Here is a 23,151-nt window from a genome sequence, read left to right as displayed (position 1 = left end):
CACCCACCCACGAGCACCCTGTTCCCTTTCTCTTCCCATTACTATTGCCTAATTCTTTTTGTTTGTTTGTTTTCTGAGAAAGGATCTTGCTATGGAGCTCAGAATGACCTGAAACTCGGGATCCGCCTGCCCCCACATCTTTCTCACTCGGGTTCGAAGAACTGTGTGGGAAATAAGAAACAGGACTTAGTCCTAATCCACGCAGGGCCTCCCTACCTATCTGACGAGGGCCCTGAAGTTGTACTTTTCTCCCTGCAGAATTCATCAAGGCAGCTAGGTGTGTGTGTGTGGGGAGGGGGTGCACAGCAGGAGGGAGGCATTGTTTGCACAGCTATTTCTAGTGCAAACAGAATGTGTTAAGGCCCTTGGGCTGCCAGTCTGAGGCAGAACCAGCCACTGTGTTCTAAACCACAGATGGCTCTCTGCGCCTGGTCACAACAGCACTGCTATTCTCCCACAATGCTGCTCTCAGGGCTCAACCACTTAGTCACCATGCTGGGCCCCTACCATGGATTCCTGTCTTCTCTCCTTAGGAATGATGGGAGTTTGCCATTTATCTTTTTGACCAGGCAGGTGCCAGATTTGGTTTACCTTTCAGGGTTCCGTTTGGTTCCTATTTTAACCCCCACCATTACCTGCTCATTTCTTGGCCCTTGTTTTGTTTTTGGTCAATTTTCTATTTGGTTCACTTTCCAAATTTTTACACACTTCAGTCCTTAATGCCACTTTGTATCCCCAACCTTTAACACTAAAAGCTGCTTCCCTGGTCTAGATGATATATTATATAAGAACTGTTTTTTTTTTTTCCTTCTTCAAAGAACAGGAAGAAAAATGACCATACATAGAAACAAAATTTTTAAGAGTCTCCAGCCCAGGCTGCCCTAGCATTCCTTATGTAGCTAAGGAACCTTGAACTTCTGACCCTCCTGCCTGTACCACCTGAGGGCTGGAATTACACAGCGCACAGATGAAAGTTTTAAGAGCCGCAATACAAGTAAGTCATGGTATGAACACGTAGCTGGTGTTCTCAGAGCAGAGTGACGGCAGGAAAGTGGGAGGACAGAGATGACAGGAGAGAGGGGTGTTGCCTCCGTTCCTGACACAGGCTTGCTTAGGGTTACTCTCGCTGTGATGAAACACCATGACCAAATGCAATTGGGGAGGAAAGGGTTTATTCCGTTCACAGTTCCATACAGCCGCTCTTCAGCAAAAGCAGTGAGGGCAGGGACTCACACAGGGCAGGGACCTAGAGCCAGGAGCTAAAGCAGAGACCATGGAGGGGCGCTGTTTATTGACAGCTTGCTTTCTCATAAACCCCAAGACCACCAGATCCAGGATGGCCCCACCCATAATAGGCTGGGTTATCCCCATCAATCATTAAGAAAATGCCCTCCAGGTTTACCTGCGGTCCAATCTTATGGAGTCACTTTCTCAATTATGCAGGCATTCTCTCAACTGAGGGTCCCTCCTCTCTGATGACTCTAACTTGTGTCAAGTAGACAGGAAACTAGCAAACACCCAGGGCAAATCTAAGTAAAATCTCCATCTTCCTCTCACACCATGTAGCTGTTAGCCTGCATCTGACATTCTGGAAACAGTGGCTGTGTTCGTGGCAAGTCTAAGAAACAGCACATGCTGGTGGGGGGTGCCTTTGCTTCCGGCAATGCAGAGGCAGAAATAGGCAGATCACTGTGCAAAGTCAGTCTGTTCTGCATGATTAGTTCCAGTTCAGCCAGGGCTACATAGTGATACCTGTCACAAATAAATAAAAAGTAAATAACTACCAACCAAAAAAACAATCAAACAGAACACATGGCAAAAGAAAAGCTACAATCAGAATAAATCCTGCTAGTCAATATGTATTTCTGCCTGGACTTAAAACTTCAACCTGTAGGAGCGAGGACATGGCACAGCATGGCAATGTTGGGCTAGTATCCATAGTACCCTGGGTTCACTCCCCACCACCATTTGAAAAAAGATCACTTGTACCTGTGATCCTAAATTAAGCCACTCTGGACTCTGAATGGATGAAGACCTGCTCGCAAGTCACCATGGAAGCTACGGCACGTGTTGGTAATGCTGGGAGCTAGAATAAAGGATCTTTCTGGGGGCTGAGAGATGGCTCAGAGGTTAAGAGCGCTGACTGTTCTTCCAGAGGTCCTGAGTTCAATTCCCAGCATCCACATGGTGGCTCACAACCATTTATAATGAGATCTGGTGCCCTCTTCTGGCCTGCAGAGATACATGCAGACAGATGCTGTATACATAATTAATAAATAAATCTTTTAAAAAAAAAAAAAAAAAAAAAAAAAGGATCTTTCTGAAGCCACCATGCTCCCTGGTTCAGCCAATGCACACGAGAAGAGATCTCACCTCAGCTTCTAATGGCAAGTCACAGAAATGAATGCTGATGGGACCAAGGTCTATGTATGCAGGGTGGTGTGGGAGGCACTAATCTATAGGCCGTCTAAGACCAGAAGCCACCCTGCTGCTATTCCCTTACTCCTCACTATGAGAATTTTTGAGGTGTTAAAGGTCCCAACCTGGCTGAAAGCATTTGAAAACGACACTCAAATAGACCCACATTCGTCTCTACCATATTACCTCAGAATTATTTTATGATCTAGGAAGAGTCTGCACTAAGGCTTCACTTTTTAGACCCTATGACAAGAGAGTGATCAGGAGGCTCAACCTCCTTAGGGGGAATACATTTTAGAGGCTCTAATTCATGACAAGAATTGACACGCTAATAATTTATTGGAGGATTAAAGTGAGTACCTCTGTCTGGTTGCTAGCCAGTCCTTATAAGGGCTAGAACCCCAAGGAAAATTCAGGATCTTTTATACCTAGTTCTTTCCCTTTGTTCCTGAACACTTTCCCCAGCAAGTTCCCACATGTTACATGTCAAAATGTTACTATGGTAACAGCAAGTCTTCCCGGTGGCCACCACCTAGTGCTCCTCAGGGTTTCCTGAACCTCTGAGGAAACAATCTCTTTCCCTCAGGTCAGGTGCACTTCAGGGGGGAAAGAGTCCCAGCTCTCTCCACTTCATGTTCACAGCCACAACTGGGCCGCACCCTGCTGCGTAGACCACCATTCACCAGCCAGAGGCTGGGCACACACGAGAGTGCAGGGGCAAGTTTCAGGGTAACAGAGTCCCCAGGCCATCCCTGCAGGAGGGGCAACGGTGCTGCTGACACCCATAAAGCTAGAACAGGGCTCAGGGGTTCCATGCCATCAAACCTCTTACAATCTACCGGCTGGCTCTTCCTAAGACTGACCACCCAGATGCCTTAATGCATTTCTATTGCACTAGCAACAGTAACAGACTGAAAACACCTCTCACCCCCATATATGTATATACAGAGACTGGAACAACTCCCACCCCCATGTATACAAAGACTGGACTCCAATCACAGAGAGCAAAATCCAGCTCTGACGTTACAGATCACAGCTCTGCCTGAACTCTTCCCCATTTTCCACAAAACTTGTAAACAAGGCACCCAGTTAAGCGCTGGTTCCTTCACCCATGCATGTTGCTTTCCGTCTGTGAGGGACTGTTAAGTGTACCCCTGGAATCTCCAGCTCCCTCCTGCCCGATCCAAAATCCCCATTCCTCTCTCTCCAAACCCTACCCTCTCAGAGCATCTCCAAGAAAGAAAAGGCGCCAAAAAGGTCCACTTCTGCATTCTTGGTGGCTGTGGCAGCTCCTCCCCTGAAACTGCCAGCAGCCCAAGTCCACTCCTATAGCACTCAGCTATTGATAACACTTGGGCACAAAACCAGCTTGGGTGGACACATCATCATCACCCCTCACCTACAGGCTATGTAAGTTCCCTGCTTTGGTTTGGGCATGTGACTTCTCCTCCCTAGCTCTCTGGGGCTGGAGAACTCACCTGGGAGTTGCTCTGCTCAAATAAACCTATTCTTTTCCTTTTTCAGTTTGGCTTGATCTGGCTTACTGTGCTGGCGGAGAAACCTATTATCGCGATACAGAAAACCTGTTTAGTTAGGGCAATCAGTTTTCTAAAGTTTACTGGTCATCAGCTCCATGTTCTGGCACAGAAATCACCTGTTTATGCTCACTAGACCCTACAGGTTTCTCATCTTACCCTTCGAAGTACTTTCTCATCAGAGTCTAGTCTGACAGCTGTCATGCTTAGCAAACAAGAATGTGCTAATAAAGCTTAATAAGAGAGAAAGCTGGGGATGGCAGAAGTGTTTTTAGCATACGGAACAACCAAGGAGACAGGGGTGTCAAGCTTGTGTACAGGATGGGTAGGAGGATGAAGTACCTAGAGACAGTGTCATTGTTTCTATCACAATACTGCTGGCACCTGTCACATGTCCTTTAGAGGGAGGAATGTCAGTGGTTCCTGCTTGCATGTTTGTGCTGCAGTATCTGTCAAATGGGGTCCAAGAGTAATACACCATCATGATGCTTCAAGTATCCACATGCTCAACACCTCCCATCTTAACAGGACCCTGCAGTTCTGTCACACCTGTCCCGTCACCTCGTCTGTGGTCCTTTATTTTGTGTGTGTAATACTTCTCCCGTCTACCCTAAGCTCTAGGATCGTATCTCTAGACACTTCAGGCAGTGTGATCATCCTCCAGGGTTTTGTTTATGAGGCCAGGATGGAGCAGACCAGTGCAAACAGCTCTGCAAACATAAAATGAGAGACTGGCCGCTTCTGGCGGAGAAACTGGGTGCAATCTTCAAACTGACTTTCCTCAGCTGAACCAAACCACATTCCTATAGGATGCTTGGGGCATCTGGTACCGAGCGCAGAGCAGCCCTCATAGAGAAGAGTGTCACAGGTATACAGAGGACATAAAAGAATCGAGGCCTTCACACAGAAGCTTGTATCCCAAAGGGGACTCGCCGGTATAGGAAGACTTATCCTCACACAGAGGGTGTAGAGAGGCCAGGACAAGAGGATCCTGGGGTGTGGACACAGGGCAAAGGAAACAGAGAACAGGTAGCAAGAAGGCAAGAGCAAACGGGGCAGAAAAAAGAAGGAAAGGAACAGTGCTAAAACAATATATTTAGAATATTCTACCTGCGTTCTAAGGGAAGGCTGGAAACTCCTTTTGGTGCTGGGTGGATCTCTATCAATTTTCTTAAAGCAAAGTCTTCAACTAGTGACTAACGGATAGCCCTGAAATTTCAAGATTCCGCTTCCTACGTGCTTTCTATTCTTATTCTACACCAATTAATCATCCCGTTTTCCTCTCCCAATGGACACACTGCAGTCTCTCTGTCTCCCCACTCCCTTCCCACATCCCTCCAGTTGAAATAACCCAAGCTCCCTAGGATTACAAAACAAACTTTCAAATATTATTACCAGAAACATTTCCTCTAAATATAGCCTCCACAACACCGAGAAGGGGCAAATATTTTTTTGCCAGGTGACCCTATTTACCTTCCTTAATCGCTGTTACTTACTCTCTCAGTCAGTTGTGATCGGGACTCACTGACAGTGTTACCCAGGCTTGCCTGTTCAGGATCCTGCTGACCCACAACCGTCCAAGTACAAGCTGACTGATGATAACAGAACTACATCATTTCATTAGAAATCAGAGACTGATGCTATAAACAGCAGGCAATATAAGTTTATCACAGTAAAGAGGTATAGTATCTACGGCTGATTGTATATTGCCATGGCCGATCTTAGAATACCTTGTAGTTGTTGGTAAAACAGCTAATAATTTTAACTCTCCATCTACTGATTTTCTTTAACACAGACACACAGACCACACACACACACACACACACACACACACACACACACACATTTACTTTTTGTTTATGTCTGTCTGTCTGTGCAGACAATCACGAAGGACAGAAGAAGATGCTGGATCCCCTGTAGGCAGTTGTAGGAGGTTGCGAGCTGCCATACCTGGGTCTGGGGACCTCTCTTCTCTGCGAGAGCAGTCCAGCTCTTAAGTGCTGGGCAGTCTCCCCACCCCTCAGTTCAGCCTTGTCTGTTAAGCTGCTCACAGGCCACTGGATATTTGCATCTGATTTACATTCTACACCATCACTGGTAGGATGTGGGGCTCCTCTTTTTGTTGCCTTTTGTTCTAAGCCTCCCTCCCCCCTCACTGCACTCTAATTTCAGAGTTGGGAAGCTCGCTTTTTATCTCACAAACCACGTGACTTCTCCTTTAGAACTTTACATAGTATATTCTGGATTCATGCGACACCCTCCCCAGCTTCAATGAAGACAAAGACCTCGTTTATAATGTGTGTTCAAGGCTAGGAAGTATATGGATGCTCTACACCTACTTTTAAGATGACTGACCAAAGCTCAGAAATATATGCAGTTCTCCTGTGTCACAGCCTCTCACCAGCAGATACAAACACCCGTTAAAGCAACAAGAACCGCATTTGCCTGTCCAAATGGGTGCCAATTTGGTTGCCATTGTCTGGTAAAATCCCTCCTTGTGGGAATGTCAAGGTGCCCATTAGAATGCGAGCATCACGAAACCAAGAAACGGCTTTTGTCCTTTTGCATGGTACACAGCCGACTTGCTGATAAGCAAAGTCAGCCCATAAGCAAACAAATACTATAAACAGACAAATCACGCTTTGCCTGTAAAGTGGAAGGCAGGCAGACACGGTGGCAAATCCAGTCAGAAAGCCAGCTACACTGGGTGCTTTGCAATAGCTGAACTTTACTTAGGTGGCTGTGTCGTCAGAGCAATGGTCCTCACTGTAGACTACCGGAAGGAGCTCTGCTTGCGTCAGGCTGACAAGAAGGACACAAAGCTCAGAACGGAGGAACAGCTTTGTATCCTGAATAAGACACATTGTTACATAGTTGTTACTTTTCAAATGTTTAGGGTCTGATTCACTAATCTTCCCAGACAGTCTGGCAAGACTGGGTTTATCTCAGAGATGACGACTAAATGGAGAACTTACTTTAATTATATAAAAAGTAAAAAGAATTCGCGAAATGTTTTTAATCAGCCATAGTTATTTTAACATTTACTAATTTGGGTACAGCCAGCATTGCATAAGGAGGAGCGATCATCTGTTTCTTCGTATTAAAAGTTGTCTTTTTAAAAACAAAAGCAACGCTGGTGCACTAAATCCTTTACAATCACTGTGCTGAACCCTCACGACTACACTCGTCTACATAGATTATTGCCTCTTTCCAATACTGGTCTCCTAAAATTGAGATTCAGAGACTAGAAATACTAAATTCAACAAGACAAGATTTTTTTTTTTTATGATGACAACGATTTCATTACTTGAATCACTTCAACTGCCAAGTCTGTTTATGCATGACTTACGGAGTGATTTACAAATAAGTTTTTTCTTTAAGTACATATGGAATCCCTAAAACATCAGCCATTAACATGTTTGTGCTCACTCAGGCACACACATGCACCTCAGGGTGGCTGCAAAGGGAAGCTGTAAACTAACAATGCTCACACATGTGCAAAGGCAACGATGAGGCTACAGTGTTCCTTCAGTGTTCGGGGAGTGTTGGTTCCAGGGCACCAGCTCATGAAGATGTCAACCCTGCACGTTACACTATACCATAGTATTTACACACAATCTGTGTACATACTTCCATAACTTATTATACTCAATGCCATGTCAGTGATCTGGAAAACAGTCTTCCTGGGTTGCTGAGGGACGGGTGACAAGGAAGAAGGCTCTAGACGTTTTTGGTATAAATGCAGGTTTTTTTTTTCACTTGCACTTTTTCAGATTTCCACCAAGCCTCGGATTGCTTAAAGCTGCAAGTCTGGAGCCACATATACAGGTTCTACGAGGAATGTATACAGTAAAGAAAGCCAGGGCACTTGTGGAACAAGAGGCAGGTGGGACTTCCAGGGTGGCGAGAGAGGAGACAAGCTGTGCTGAATGCATGAAGCAGGAACGGCAGGCAGCACTATCTAGAAAAAATCCTCACAGCAAAGAGGCCAAGCTGGAGGCTGTTCCAGGGGAAGTCTGGGTGGCACACAGACAGCCAGGGTGGAGGATGCATCAGGGAAAGTGAGAATCCATATGTGGAAAAGAATCGTGCACTAGCCTGGTGACTAACTACTCCCGGTTCCCCTCCTGAGGGCGGCATCAGATCCGGGCTTTCTCAAAACCACCTTTGTATAGGAGGGTCCTTAGAACCCGCATACTTAGCATACTCCAGCTCCACAAGTCTAGGGCAGGGCCTGGCACCTCCCTGCCTAACGAGCTCTATACTGCTACAGGTACATGGACTGCACTTTTTTGAACATTACGTCCCTGGACTGAAATCCAGCCAGGGCAGGCAGAGCCGGGAGGAAGAGAGCAGACAGAATACGCCTGCTGTGGGGGTAGGAGGTGGGAGTGGGGTATGTGTGAAGGCAGCGTCAGGAGACACAGGCTAACTACTGCCCTGACATTTCCTGGATTTCATGAGCATCGTGTGGAGAAGGGCAAGCCCCCTCTAGTTTTCTAAATGTGGGGAGCAGGTACCAGGTTTTAGGGGAAGACAGCTGCCTCTTCTGTGGGTACAACAGAGTGGGGCAGAGCTTAATACAGCTCTGGGCAGACCATTTGTCTCCAGGATGACAGAGTGTTACTAAAGCCCACTAGAATGCCAGGGAACACCCGCTCAAGGCTGCTTATTACAGCAGCCACACCTGGGAATAGCAGGTCTCCTAGAAGAGGACTGATGTACTTTCACATCATCCATACGAGAAAAGCGAGCTGCTTTAGGTCAAAAGAAAATGAAATGTTGGATGGACTTTGACTGTTGATAGTAATTTCTTTTCTTTTTCTTTTTCTGGTTGTTATTGTTTTCATTTTGTTGTTGTTGTTATTATTATGTTTTTTTTAAGACAGGGTTTCTCTTTGTAGCCCTGGTTGTTCCGGAACTTGCTCTGTAGACAAGGCTGGCCTCGAACTCAGAAATTACACACAGAAGTACTTCCACCATTATCCCATCCCCAAAGCCGGTTTAATCTAGTTAAGGAGTCAAGAGGCATGTGCATAAAAAATTAATCCTGAAGATCTCTAAGAGCGGTGGCGTGACAATACAAGGTGTCAGAAGTGAGCGCACGATTAACTGAGAAGTGAATTAATTAGCTGGTGAAGCTGCCCAAAGAACTGAAAGGAGGGAGACAAACATGTCAGAGGCGGTTGGAGAAGGGAAGTTAGCCTCCCTGAGCTGATTCCTTCACCTCCAAAGGCAGCATGTCAGACTGAGGAGCGCGAAGATCTCAGCGTTGTTTCTAGAACTGCACAGTCCCTTTTCACATCAGCCTCAGGCTCACACTGAGGGCCACAGACGTCACCATCATGTCAGGGGGAAGCCCAAACCCATCTAGGGACAGAGGCCCACAGACTGATCTTCGACTTGCTGCTTCTTTCTGTGAAGGCCCCTCCCTGCTCCAAACAGCTGATCCAGAAACCGAGATGGCAGGCCTGTAGTTCAGGGGCTGAACACTTGGCCGGAAGCTGCAAGGTCTTTATTTTCAATGCAAGTCTGTCTCCCACTACCCCATGAATAAAAACTATCAGGTAAACTACTAACTTAATAGTTATTAACTATCAAGCTATGCTAAAATAAGGCACTCTACCAATAATTTGAACTTGAAAGATACTTTTAAAAAATACTTTTTACATTTATCTGTTTGTTGGTCAGCTGGGGATTTTGAGGGGAGGGGGTGCCACAGCAAGCATATGGAGGTCAGAGGACTATTTACTCGTGGGAGCAAGTTCTCTCTTCTATCACATCAGGTTGTGGGTGTGGAACGCTCATCATTAAGCTTGGCAGCAAGGAACTTTACCCAAAGTCATTTTCCTGGCCCTGTTAAAGATACTTTATTACACTAAAGCTGTATCAATGACAGCTCTTTTAATTTGTTACCTATGTCCAATTGAAACACACACACACACACACACACACAGGCGCACGTGCATACACATCTACATATACACATAGATATACACACAGACATAATACACACACATAGAATGAGTTTTACTTCTTGTGATCAGACCACCCAGACATATTCTTTAAAGCCAAGCTCTTAATCCCAAGGTCGCAGACACTCTGGGCTGGGCTGGATACATGTGACAGGTGCCTCCTGCACAAATGCAAAAATTAGAATAGCAAGACGCCCCAACCCACAGGTGCCCGCCCACTTCCCGCCGTCATCTTCTCTCCCAAATTGTGGCAATCAAAGAAAGTCTCCAGAAACCACCGCATGTTGGGGAAGGGGACAGAACCGCCACTACTTGAGAAGCGCTTTAAGCAATTAATGCTAAGCAGATATCACAGAGTCCGGTATAAAGGAAGTGAGTATTTTAACAGACCGGCAGGGAAAATGGGTCAGTGAATAGAGCACTCACTGTGCACGCTCAGACCTGGAGCGTGGGTCCACAGAACTGAAGAGAAGCCGGATGAGTATTGTGCAACTAGCACGTCAGCCCTCCTCCTCCAAGAGGGGGGGTGGGGATAGAAGAGTCCCCAGAAACTAGCAGGTCAGCTAGCTCGGAGCACACAGCAATGAACAAGAAGGAAGGGGACAGCTGACACCTGAGGTTGCCCTCTGGCCTCCACGTGTGTTGTCACACATAAATATACATGCATACACACACGTGTTCCCCCCCCCCAAATCAAAATAAATCAAAACCCCTTTCTGAGAACATACAAGCCAGTGTTTATCTATAAAACATTCACTAAGAGGAGCAAAGATGCAAAGTCAATGTTTTGCCCTCAATTGTAATGAATTATGATGCTTTCTTATTTTTGTTTGTTTTGAAACAATATCCAATATAGCCAGTAGACTTGAACTTGTTTTGTAGCCAAGAATGACCTTGAACTCCTAATATTCCTGCTTCTACCCCACAATAGGGGTACTCTAGGCATGTACCACTATACCTAGCTGAATTGGTACTTTAAAAACAAAAGCATGTAACATACATTTTATAATTCCCTAGTAAGAAAGAATTCAGATAAAAATCATATTTAAATCCTAACCATCCCGTGATTCTAGAACAAACATCAGAGTCCCAGTCAGCAACCAATCCAGTCTATGTGAGGTAGAACTTGACCTGGGAAAGAGACCAGAACGGCAAATGACTGACCCACCCACACCCTGCCTCAGAGGACCACACGGCCCAAGGATCATTTTGCCACCCACAATTAATGCTGGCCCCATTCTCTAAACCACGATTGCAGGTAGGGAAGAGGGAAAGATGCCCTTGGACAGGATGCATAAAATAGAGGCCTTATGTAAATGTCCTCAGCTTTGACATCTGCCGTTTTGCTATGCTAGAGAGAACAGGTGAGAGAACGGTATGTCCACCAGGAACTGTGATGACCACGCTCCTGAGACAAACCTGAGAGACTGCAGGTGGGGGGTCTTCTATTTAAAACAAAACAAAAACAAACAAACAAACAAACAACCCCCCCCCCCCTTTAATGGAAATCTTTCAAAAAAATCACAAAGGGGAAGTCTCTTCTTGTTACTATAAAAGCTATTTTTCACCTTATTTCAGGCATGGCTGTGGACATACAGCTTCGCCAATGCTGTCAGGAGGAAACACTGCTGTGTCTTTGCCTCACCGGGCAAGTTCAAAGGCCATCGAGACCACTCTGCCATTTACTGAGACTCAGAGATGAGCAGAAGCAGAAGGCGGCCAAGGTGTCTGAGGAGACCTGGGCAGTTATCACACGCAAATGGGAGACACAGTCATCCGACACCATCATTATCTACGGCCCCCCTGCCACCTCCCAGGTGCCTGGGGACCTCAGGGCCCCCGAGCTACCTGAGAATCCCCTGGCGGGCAGCTTGCAGCTGCTGTCTTCTCTAGCACCTCATCTGCTCCCCCCAGAAAAGAGCACAGAAAACTGGACCTGTCCAGTTCCCAGAGGTGGGCATGTGGCTGGCAGGGAAGAAGTTCCCATAGGAGGGCATGCAATTCCACTTGAGCAGTCCCCACCAGGCGGGAGCCATTAACACTGGAGATCATTAACCAGGTGCTCCGGCCTCTTGGCAAGAAGTGAGAGTCTGCGAGTTGAAAGAATGTTACCAAACACACAGTTTGAGTCACCACAGGAAAAGAACACATCAGGGTCCAGGCAGGAGCAGAAACAAATGAGGTCACCCTGGGCTGGGGGAAGAGGGGACACTGCTTTCTTCTGGAGCTGCCGGGGTCTATTTGCTCTTCCCGCTCCCTTATGGAGAGCAGCCTCAGGGCAGACATTACACACACACACACTCACACCACACACACACACACACACACACACACACACACACGGCGTGAGAGGATCTCCTCACCAATTTCCACATCTCAATTTCAGATGTCCTTTTCGGCGGTTGCTTTGGCTCTGCAATTTCACGTTATCCACACAAAGAAGGGCGAGTCTCTATAATTATCAAACCATTCTGCTTGCCCCACATCTAAAGTCCTGGTACCTCATGATTTGCAAGGAAAACAAAAGTCACCATGAAGCAAGCTGGGCCAGGGGTCCAGTTCCATGGTTTGGAAGATACCTGACAAATGTTTTGTTTCCTGACGTGTTTCTAGCTCTCCCCACAAGGCTAACTTCTTCCTTCTTCCTCACCCATGAAACCACACAGAACACACATACTCATGCTGGCCTGTGTATGGCCTGTGTGCTCCTTATTGTTTATGCATCTCTTAAATGCATCCTTGCCCTGATCTTCCAATCAGCATTACATTATCCCATTTTTCCTCAGATTACATATTTGTCATATAATACTTTTTGTGACTAAAGCTGCGTGTGTGTGTGTGTGTGTGTGTGTGTGTGAGAGAGAGAGAGAGAGAGAGAGAGAGAGAGAGAGAGAGAGAGAGAGAGAATGAACCCCACACTGTTCCTGATATTACAAGTGAGCTCATGGAAAGACAGCTTAATCTAGGAAACTTTTTTTTTCTCTAAATGGCATTTACATAAGTCTTCTTTAACTCAGAAGAAGGAAAATATAAAATGTCCATTGCACTTTCTCTTAAAGGGGATACAGTTTCTATTCTGGAGCCTGAGAAATAGGAGCAAAGGCAGTGAGGAAGGATGGCGTCATCACGCACCCCACTGCCCAGTTTGAGAGCTTCCTGACAGGACGCCTATATCCATATAAGAGCAAAACGATAAAAAAAAAAATCTGCGAACCCTCTTGAAAGCTAAAGCTAAGAGCTCGTCATTTGTCTTCTAGCATTTCCTGTAAAGGTCTAAAAAAGTCATGGCCTAAGAAGTCAATCTCCAGGACCAAGAGGGTCACCTGTGCCATGGTAACCCAGAGGAACGCACTGGCTCTGCTTTAAACTGAAACTAACACATAATGAAAAGATCTGTCCTGACTTCAACCTGGAATGTTGCACCAAATTTCTGAACTCCATGTGACAGATCCTTTCCCCATGCCTATTTTTGACATTTTAGGAAAGCAGCAATGACAAATGCAGTCATTTATCCATGGGGAGAACACCGGAGAATTATCTACATAATCTCATTTTCAGTGCCATGCACTGGAGAGAAGCTTCAGGAAAAATGACAGAGATTAAGCACACAAGGAATGTTTTTTTTTAACAGTATACTTTTTGATACAGGTATCAAGGCATGCTAAAATTATCCAACAAGCACTTAAGAAAGAGAGAGCAAGAAGGAATAAGTTCAAAGACTCCTCTACATTCTAGCACAGGGAGGTTAAAGCTCACGGATCCTTAACAGGAGAACATTCTGCACAGACCAAGAAGGAGACAGAGCCTTTCCCACACTTACCAGATTCCAGGCAGGAAAACCTCCGTCAAAGGGGAGAGGAAGAGCAAGGCTGGTCTAGATGCAGATGGTTGGTCTGTTTCCCCTAACAACAGCAAGAATGGAAGAGGAATCCTGATCTCTCCAGCTCCCCACAGGCAATCAACAGCCTGGAGCGGGCGGAGCAAGGTGCTGGGCGGGGGAGGGCTCTGCAGCTACTGCCCAGGTAGAGCTGCATGTAGCTTTTTCACCAGGCAGGGCTCCCTGAAGCTGGGCTGAGCTAGCTGAGCTGAAAGCTGTCTGGGCTGGAAGCTGCTGCTGATGCCTGCCTGTCTCCAACCAGGAGCGAATTCAAATGTGGGGAATACGGAAACAGCTCATCTCAGGAGCCGCCCAGCCAATGACTACAGGCGGAACTTGGTGGATTCCAGAGACAGAGAGAACAACTCAAGCCCTTTCTATAATGCTGCCCTTCAGCCAAACTGCACCTTGAAAGTTGAGAGCCAAGTTTCAATAAGTAGGCAGTCTGCCCCAGGAGACCTGGAACCTCAGTCTCTGAGCCATTTGGAATGCTCCTTTAACAATGATGACTCAGTGGCTAAGGGTTCACGGCAGTGTCAGGAAGAATACATAAGGGAACAAGAATACCCTTCCAGAGAGTTTCCTAAATGTCCGCACCGTTAGGAAGAATCATAAGGGAACAAGAACACCCCTACAGACATTCTCATCATCCCCCTATAGGTGAAACAAGCCTCCGTTCTTCTCAGCTAAAACTAGCTGCCTTCTGCACTTAAGGGACACGGAGCACCTTTCTGAACCACTCTGATCCTTGGCAAAGGGAGCCCTGAGCTCTCCTCCCTGCCCTGTGGTGAGAATCAGTGAGATACTGGTTTCCTTGAGAACAACATTCTGCCATCAAGGCACTTCTGACCGGGCTACATTCCCCCACCCTTCAGCACTGAGCTGTAGTCTTCAATCAGCCCTGGCTACTTCCTTCCCCTTCCCTCAGTGTGGAGACTGCAGGTGCAAGGCTCTGGCTCCATCCCCAGCACTGCTAACTAAACAAATCCATAGCACGGCACACATTTATTAACACAAGATGTTCCTCTTCTCACCTATAGGCCGGGGACACCACGTTTAAATTCAGTTTTGAATCCATTGGTCAAAGAGAGAGTGCCCATGACCCCGCAGACTCAACCCTGCCTGGGACGCCAAGAAACAACCCAGGATGGGGCAGGAGGCTCTGCCCAAGGCTCAGTGTAAATTCCCACTTCAAAGCCAGGAACATGATCTGTTTTAAGGGGCAAGAATGCAGAGAGGGGAGCTGACAGCAGAGCCAGAGGGCTGTTCCTTGAAGAGGCAATTGATGGTACCACTCTTTAAGGATGAGAATGAGGCCCTTAAGAGGATGCTTGGTCCCACCTGGGCCGAGAGACTGCCATCGCCATCTGCTGGTGGCCCTGGCACACTGCACTCATGAACCTCACTCCATCCTCAGCCTACACTGGAGAAGCAGCCATGGAATTCCTGCTTTGTCACAAATAGTCTCCGACAGCCAGTTTGGCAGCACAAGGACAACCTTTGTTCATTCCCATCTAACATCTGGGAATGTGGTTATAAAACTAAAATTCTCAGAGCACACAGAGAAGAAAGAAGTGAGGGTCAGTGTGCCCCACACATAGAACAGAAAGAGCCAGACATAACACTGCAGAAAGAAAAAAAATGCACCCCCCCCCAAGGACACCGAAGAAGGCAGCTGGAAATTCTGAAAATACCACAGAGGGGAGCACCTGGGGACCGTGCCCCAACTGTGTGTGTGTGTGTGTGTGTGTGTGTGTGTGTGTGTGTGTGTGTGTGTGAAGACAGTGATTCTCACCCTTCCTAGTGCTGCCATTCTTTAATATACTTGCTACTTCATAACTGTAATTTTGCTTCTGTTGGGGATCGCAATGTAAATATCTGACAGACGACCCCATTGGGTCACGACCCACAGGTTGAGAAGCACTGGTGTGAGAGGTTTAGGGGTTCCTGTAAGTTGTTCTGTACAACTGCGGAACATTTAAAGCCATGTTCCTAACCAGTCTCCCAAGCGTCTATTCATCTATCTGGGCTCGTCTACGATCAGCAAGCTATAAACTATGAACACCAATCTTAGGAGGGAGATTACCAGAAGTTAGGACTGTGGAGAAAGATGAGCTTAGAAAATTCATATTTAAGAGATGGCCCTGAGCTACGTCTCTTAAACAACACTGTGATTTATAAGAGAGTAATGGATCCCGGGAGACTGGCAGCTGTGCAGGCGTGATCTGTACACGGAGCAGCCCGTGTCTGGGGTGTAACAGGAAGAGGGAGGAGCTCAGGGAGGAAGACAGGAACTGTCACAGCGCCACACAGTGTAAAAGGTCCTGTTTGTAGCCATATCAAGTTTGTCTATTACTGCAACAGCAGCACTGGAAATCTCATTTGTAATAAGCATAATTTGATACTAGAATAGTCGAGAGGTAAATTTCAGTGGCTCTGACTACCAATCGTAGTATATATGTCAAGTATCCCCAAGAAACAGCTCATTTGTAGAACGGCTTTGATCAGGAACCTCGGGTCAGTAGTGGTCTCGGTCACTGCAGGAAAATGCTTCTCTGATGGGGGGTACCCCTGTTAAGGGCAAGTATTAATATAGTTAAATATCACACTAGGTGCTCCCGTAGGTCCCATGCCCTCACCAGCTGGCTAGGTTTACAGTACCAGGCATGAACTCCCTCCTATTGAGTGAGCCTTAAATCCAATTTAGGCAGCTGTTGGCTAGCACCAGGATATAAGCGCTACTATTGCACTTTGGGATATCCTGTCATTCTGGCTACCGTTGTGGCTCGTCGGGGGTCACAGCTGGGTAGGACTATGGGTTACTTTCTCTCCTGGCATCCTGCATCTTGCACAGCACCTTCCAGTATGATGAACGCTGACCCTCAGAGAGGAGGCCATTGGGTCTGATCCAGTTCAATTCCTCCAAATCATTATGTTTATCTGTGCCTATGTATATGTTTGTGTAACAATAATAATTAGAGGAAATGAAGCCACGAGCTTAAGAGGAGGCATGAAGGACACAAGAGGAGCGGGAGAGAAGATGAAGCTGATGTAAATACAGGACACACACACATAAATTCTAAAAGGGAAAGATTAAAAAAAGGATAAATGAAGAAGAAAAAAGAAATAACAGTTCAGCTGGAAGAGGTGGGACACACCCATACTCTTAGTTAAGAGGATGAGGAATCAGTGTTGATAGCTTGAGGCAGGTGGGTTGAGAGCCCCAGGCTGGGCTACACAACAAGTTAACACTGAAAGAAAGAACGAAAACCCCAGACACAGGCCCCTCTCCTATGTCTAGATTCTCATAGCTTTGCTTTCGTCGGGGTCAAAAGCTTGCAACCCACCACAAATTTACCTCCAAGGCCAGACCCTATCTTAAAAAAAACAAAACAAAAAACACATTTTAATCCATTAAAAAAAAAGGGAGCAGGGGAGGCAGGGGATCATTAGGGTTAGTTCTCAGAACTCCTATTTCCTATCTTATCAGGTTGATGCTTCATGCTAGCCATTTGACAGGCTACCACTCACTCCAGTGCTGTCTGCTGGCTGGCCTTGACTCGTTTTTCTGTCTCCATGGTGCTGTGGCTTTCTACCTAACCAAGAAGAGGCACCATTGCTTTCTGTTCCATTAGTTGGTGGTGATGGAGCCCAGGAGGACTTGCCTCTCTCTTCTGGCGGAGTTTAGTAGCCCCCCCCCATTCATGCTGACTGACACTTTGTGAAGAACTGAAGATGAAGAGCATAGATGTGGGCCTTCAGAAATTAACCAGCTCTTGCCGAGTTGCATTCAGCTTGGCCCATTAACAGAGATCCTAGATATCCACGTGTCTTTGCTGTCGTCTTTTCAAGGAATTTTCTATGTACCGACTCAGAGGCCTGTCCAATATTTTGACATCAAAACACAACATTGTCATCTATAGAGTAAAATACTCCAGATCCTCTACTTAATTCATTCTAGAGAACCATGGCTAGAGCCGTCCCCACCCCAATCTTACGATGTTTTGGGTCAGTTTATGATTTTGTCTTAGGCTGCGTCCATAGTCACCCAGGGCACACAGCAGTATATCCTTTCTGTTGGCTTCATTGCTGGTTGTTTTGGCGAATGTTGTCATGCTTTGGTGTAACGCTGCAGCCTGGGTCAACAGATTATTTGTGATCCTGAACAATGGGTTTCAGTATTCCCCTATGTTATGGTGACATCACTCTTTCAGTTCTAGGACTCAGGAGCCCAGGCTTGAAAAGCTAACTCAAATCAAACGCTATCCCGCTCAGCAAACACTTGTTGGGCTCCTTTCATTTGTTTGTGAGCCGCTCCACTGCTGGGGATCTCCCAGATGAATCCTTGTCAGAGCTTGCTTCTCTCTGCCCATTCTCAGGGGACTCTCTGAGGTCTCAACAACTGTCATGATCTATGCTATAACATCACTGAACATTCTGAGCACATCCAGTTCGAGCTTTGTGACTGGGCCATCAGGCACACATTTCACAAATAAAGTTTGAAGCCGCTACGCAAAACAGCACTAAAGTTGTTCTCGGTAATTTACTAATTATACTGGAGTCAGCGTTCAGACAGACTAGTCCAGGGAATTTAGCCATGAAATCCAAATAAACACAGTTTCTGAATTCTGAAATTGCAGTCACCGAGGCCAGAGCCCTGGAGCTCAGAGTTTGAACACAATTCTGAACACATTCATTACTTAGTTCCCTGTGATAAGAAGTAGGCTTCTAATGTAGAAGCAAAGATGAGTGTCAAAATCATTACTGCCTCTTCATTAGAAGCCCAAAGGCAGGGGATGGGCAAAGACACTAAGCAGCCACACTGGCTGCTTTAACTATCAATTCATTCAGAGGTCCATTGGAGTCATCAGCTCTATGTTCCACATTGCTCTTGAACACAGAGTATGAGATCTCAATTGTGAAGTGCAAAACCTCTCCTATGGGTGGAACCAGAGGCTTGCACTCAAATGGATAACTTCATCTCCTAAAACTAAAATAACCCTTTTGATTCCAATGAAAGCAATGCAGATTCATTCCTTGGCTCTTTGGTTGGATTCAGTGCAGTGCTACAAACTCTTCACAGGAAAACTGCCATACATATAGACACATGACTATTTGAATGAAAGGGGCTGGAAAGAGGGCTCCGTGGTTAATGGGTTTACGCTGCTCTTGCAAATGGTCTGAGTTTGGTTTCCAGTCCCACATTAGGAAGTCTATGAACACCTGCAACCTCAACTCCAGACGGTCCAACATCCTTAACAACCTCACCCAAGAGTACACACACACACACACACACACACACACACTTAAAGGTAAATCTCTCTGTGTGCGTGTGTGTGAAAGCTAAATACCCAGAAGCCCCTTATTCCCTGACATTAGTGTGTAGACACTCAGATCTATATTTCTGTATCATCTTCTTCCTACTCACAAGCAGCTGGCTTCTGACTCTATGCTACAGAATAATTCCAAATCATTAAACAGTTCTTAACACCACTTAAAATAATTCACTGTTAGTTGATTGAGAATTTTGTGTAATGAGTTACCAATCATATTCACTTTTTCTCCTCCAACTTAGCTCCCTACCCCTTTCCCACCCAACTTCGTGTCTTTTGCTTTATCCTCCCTTCTAGGGCAATTTGTGCTACCCAAGTGTTCTTGGATATATGGGCACCTACTGGAATATGGCCACTTATTGAGGCTACGCTTTCAGAGAACACTGAACCCTTCCTTTTTCAGCCCCTAACAGTAGCCAATAGCTCCTCAGCTAGGAGTGAGCTTCATACCCAACTCCCCGCTCCATGCTGGGATTCGGTCTGGCTTGTGCTTGTGCACATGCCTTGTACATGGTGTCAGGCACCATAAGTACCTATGTGTAGCTGCCCCACTATGCTCAGAAGCTAATGTTTTCCTGTAGTCATTCAGCACTTGTAATTCTTACACTCTTTCTGTCCCCTTTTCTGCAGTGACCCCTGAGTCTTTGAAGGTAGGTGTACAGTACATATGTTCCCTCATACTAAATAATGCCATTTTAATATCTTTATCCTCGTCTATAGTTTTTTTTTTTCATAATTAGATACCCTTGGGTCTTATGATGGCCTCCATAAGCCATGTTTTAAGTGCTTGTTCTCTACTGTATGGAGTCTTTAGGAAGCTGGGGTCCACATGGCACAAGCGGCTCACTAGAGATGGACGCTTGAAGCGCATACTCCAGCCCTCGTTCTGGCCAGCTCACTTTCTTGTCAGTATTTTGCTCTGTACCTTTCCACCGTGTCCTAGTCATGGACAACGGCTGCGTGCCGGTTATCACCATGCACAGGATGAAGGAGTGATGTGATGGACTCCAGGCTTACCCAGAGATTTCCAGGCTGGGAACCCAATTCTAAACATGAGACTCACTTATGTTTCATACAGGCCTTGTACACACAGCCCGCAGAACATTTCATACAACCATCTTCAGCGGGCCTGTGTTTTGACTACTGCCTGTTACATGATTAGCTGGGTAACTTTATGCCTGTGGCATTACATCGGCCCTCAGATTTGGCCCATGGAACATTTCATAGTTTAAGATTAGGGGGCTGGAGGGATGGCTCAGAGGTTAAGAGCACTGGCTGCTCTTCCAGAGGTCCTGAGTTCAATTCCCAGCAACCACATGGTGGCTCACAACCATCTGTACTGAGATCTGGCACCTTCCTCTGGCATGCAGGCATACATGGAGGCAGAATGTTGTATACATAATAAATAAATCTTTATTAAAAAAAAAAAGATTAGGGAGGAATGCTCAAACTGAATCTCCTCACCGACCCCACAAAGCCACCATTCGAAAAGATGTTTTGCCCAAAAGAATATTTAGCTTAGTTTTATTAAAGTGAATCTGAGGGGATTCTATAAAATACTTCACCAACTTGAGTTTAATTTAAACTGTTATAATTTTATTCAATAAAAGAATACAAGAGACTTAATTTTGTTGTAGTTGTTGTTGTTGTTGTTTGCCCAATATGAAGGATATAAAGGCTGAAGAAAGAAGGATAGGTGGGAAATGGACACAAGGATGTATTAGTTCAGGTCACTATGGCTGGGATGAAATACAACGACCAAAAGCAACTTAGGTAGGAAAGGGTTTATTTGACTTATTCTTCTACATCCATAGTCTATCATAGACGGAAGTCAGGACAGGAACTCAAGCTGGGTGAGAGCCTAGAGACAGGTGTTGATGCAGCGGTCACAGAGGGGTGCTGCTGCTTTCTGGCTTGCTCCTCGTGGTCTGCTTAGCCTGCTTTGTATGGAACCCAGGACCACCAGCCCAAGATGGGCTGGGCCCTTCAATCAGTGATTACATAAATGCTTTTCAGGCTTGCCTACAGCCCAGTCTTATGGGTCCATTTTCCTACCTGGGGCTCCCTCTTTTCAGATGACGCTAGCCTGTGTCAAGCTGACTTATAATTCGCCAGCACAGGAGACACGTTCGTGGTGTTTCTGATGATGACTGGATCAGTACTTCCTTTCACTCTTGGGCTTACTGCTTCCTTTAAAGTCACAGGGCTGTGGTTAGTTACAACCTAGGGGTACATATAAAAGAAAGAGCCATGCTGCTGACCAAAGAAAGAACTCCAGCCTGACCAGGAAATAGTCAAGGCTCCATGTCAACACCTCAATCCTGTTTTATGGAGTTTGTTATTGAACTTGATAGCATCAACTTGATAGCCCTTTGTGCTACTAACCCTCAAATGTGTTCTCATCTCGGACAGGCAAAAGTTCAAAGAGTCTAGAGAATTAGTTAAATGCATATGGGATAAATCAAGTCTTAAGTCAGACCAAAATATAATTTGGCTCACTTAACTGTGGCACCATTTGGAAGAGATTTTCTACCCCTCTTGTATTGTTTCCACTTCTATGGGGTAAAGGTTATTACCTGTGGTTAGGAGTTCGGTCAGAATGAGGGAAGAAAAGGCCCCGGTGCATTCCAGGGCTGTAGAGTTCAAGGTGTGAGCTAGCTAGACAGTGCTGAACTTTAAAGACAAAAGAGCCTGCTGTCTTTCAAACAGCAGGCTTAGAGCGGAGAGAGAAAGGCAGCAAAAAATCTGATGTGGGCTTTATGAAGTCTAAAAATAGGCATCTGCCGCAGAGTGGCTTCTTTGGGGAATGATTTTAAAGATTCCCAGGAGATGTCAGCTGCTCACTGTATATCAGGGAAGGATAAAGGCTTCCTGGGTTGTCTGGGAGGACTGAAAACCCAGAGAGGGAGCCCTGGGAAGGTGAAAGAAGCAAGAAGCACCTTTTGTTCCCAGTGTTCCTACTGGACAAAGGGCACTGCGGGAGAAGGTCAAGGCTCAGTTCTGATTCGAGAGAGTGTATGAATAGGAGTCAGAAAGTTACCTCGCGCTTGTGCCCCAATGTAGCAGACTGGAAGGAGTGCAAGGCGTGCAAGGGACTTCGGTAGAAAGACCTGCATTCGTCCACTTGCGAGACTAACAACTACAGAATACTTGTGCAAAGGGACAGTCTCTTCTATAACACTGGAGAAATGTACATTTGCATAATGTCCATTCTTCAAATGGTACTGGAGGCCACTGGATTGGGGCAGGCCTTACCCACCAACATTGCATCATGGGAAAGATCAATAGAGAGCAATAGTAGTGATATGCTAAACTCATGCGAGTCTGGTATAGCCACTTCTGTGACTTTAGGTAAAGCCTTGGGGTAACTAGTGGCTTTTCTGAGTCTCAGTTTCCCCAGCTGCAGAGCTGAGCTCACATGGCTCCTGGCCCTGACTACCTGAGTCTTACTCCAAGCTATTTAAATCAGTTTCTGGAATGAGATCCCAGGGAATATCTTTGATGCTCTCTGTGGGTTCTGCTATGGAGTCAGACTTGGACATCATTAATCCAATGTGCAACTCTAGCGTTCAAGTTCCACATACACACCCGGCCTTCTGTCTTGTGGTTGTCAGCCTATGTCACTGGATCTGATGGGGAGACCTTGGCTGAGTGCAAACCCAGCAGCGGGGATGGGCAGAGGTGTTGATTTCGGAACACAGGATCGGCGACTTTTTAAACAAATATTTCTGCCTTTAATCTTTTCCTCCATCAGCCAAGGACCAGTTACTCTCATTCTTGTCTATCTCTCACCGGACACGTATGCCTGTGTCTCTGTCAGAGAAACAGAATGGACAGGTTGGATCTGAGAGAGCAGGCACTTGCCATTTTGACAAACCTTTCCACATTGCTAGTGGCTGGACCCACTGACGTACCCATCCCGTGACAGCAATGCAGCTAACTGGACCTTCATACCCTGGTCTACGGAGAACATACTGAATGACTGGACAATCTGCTTGTAGACAACAGTCTTC

At 46.1% G+C, this 23,151-nt stretch overlaps 1 protein-coding gene across 3 annotated transcripts in view; it reads right to left on the bottom strand.

Moving 5' to 3' along the window:
* Nedd4l (NEDD4 like E3 ubiquitin protein ligase) overlaps window positions 1-23,151 on the bottom strand; it is a 319,449-nt gene that overhangs the window by 179,800 nt on the left and 116,498 nt on the right. The window contains exon 1 of one of the 3 annotated variants that reach the window (XM_038329753.2): window positions 13,749-13,916. The exons of the other annotated variants lie outside the window; for them this stretch is intronic. The gene's annotated coding sequence lies outside the window, so the exon portion shown is untranslated. Of the gene's footprint in view, window positions 1-13,748; window positions 13,917-23,151 lie in introns of those variants that run through there. 3 annotated transcript variants of the gene reach the window in all.

This window comes from Arvicola amphibius, chromosome 5, assembly GCF_903992535.2.
Source record: "Arvicola amphibius chromosome 5, mArvAmp1.2, whole genome shotgun sequence".
Taxonomy (NCBI): domain Eukaryota; kingdom Metazoa; phylum Chordata; class Mammalia; order Rodentia; family Cricetidae; genus Arvicola; species Arvicola amphibius.
The sequence above is the reverse complement of the archived record's forward strand: the minus strand, read 5'-3'. Positions and strand labels throughout refer to the sequence as shown.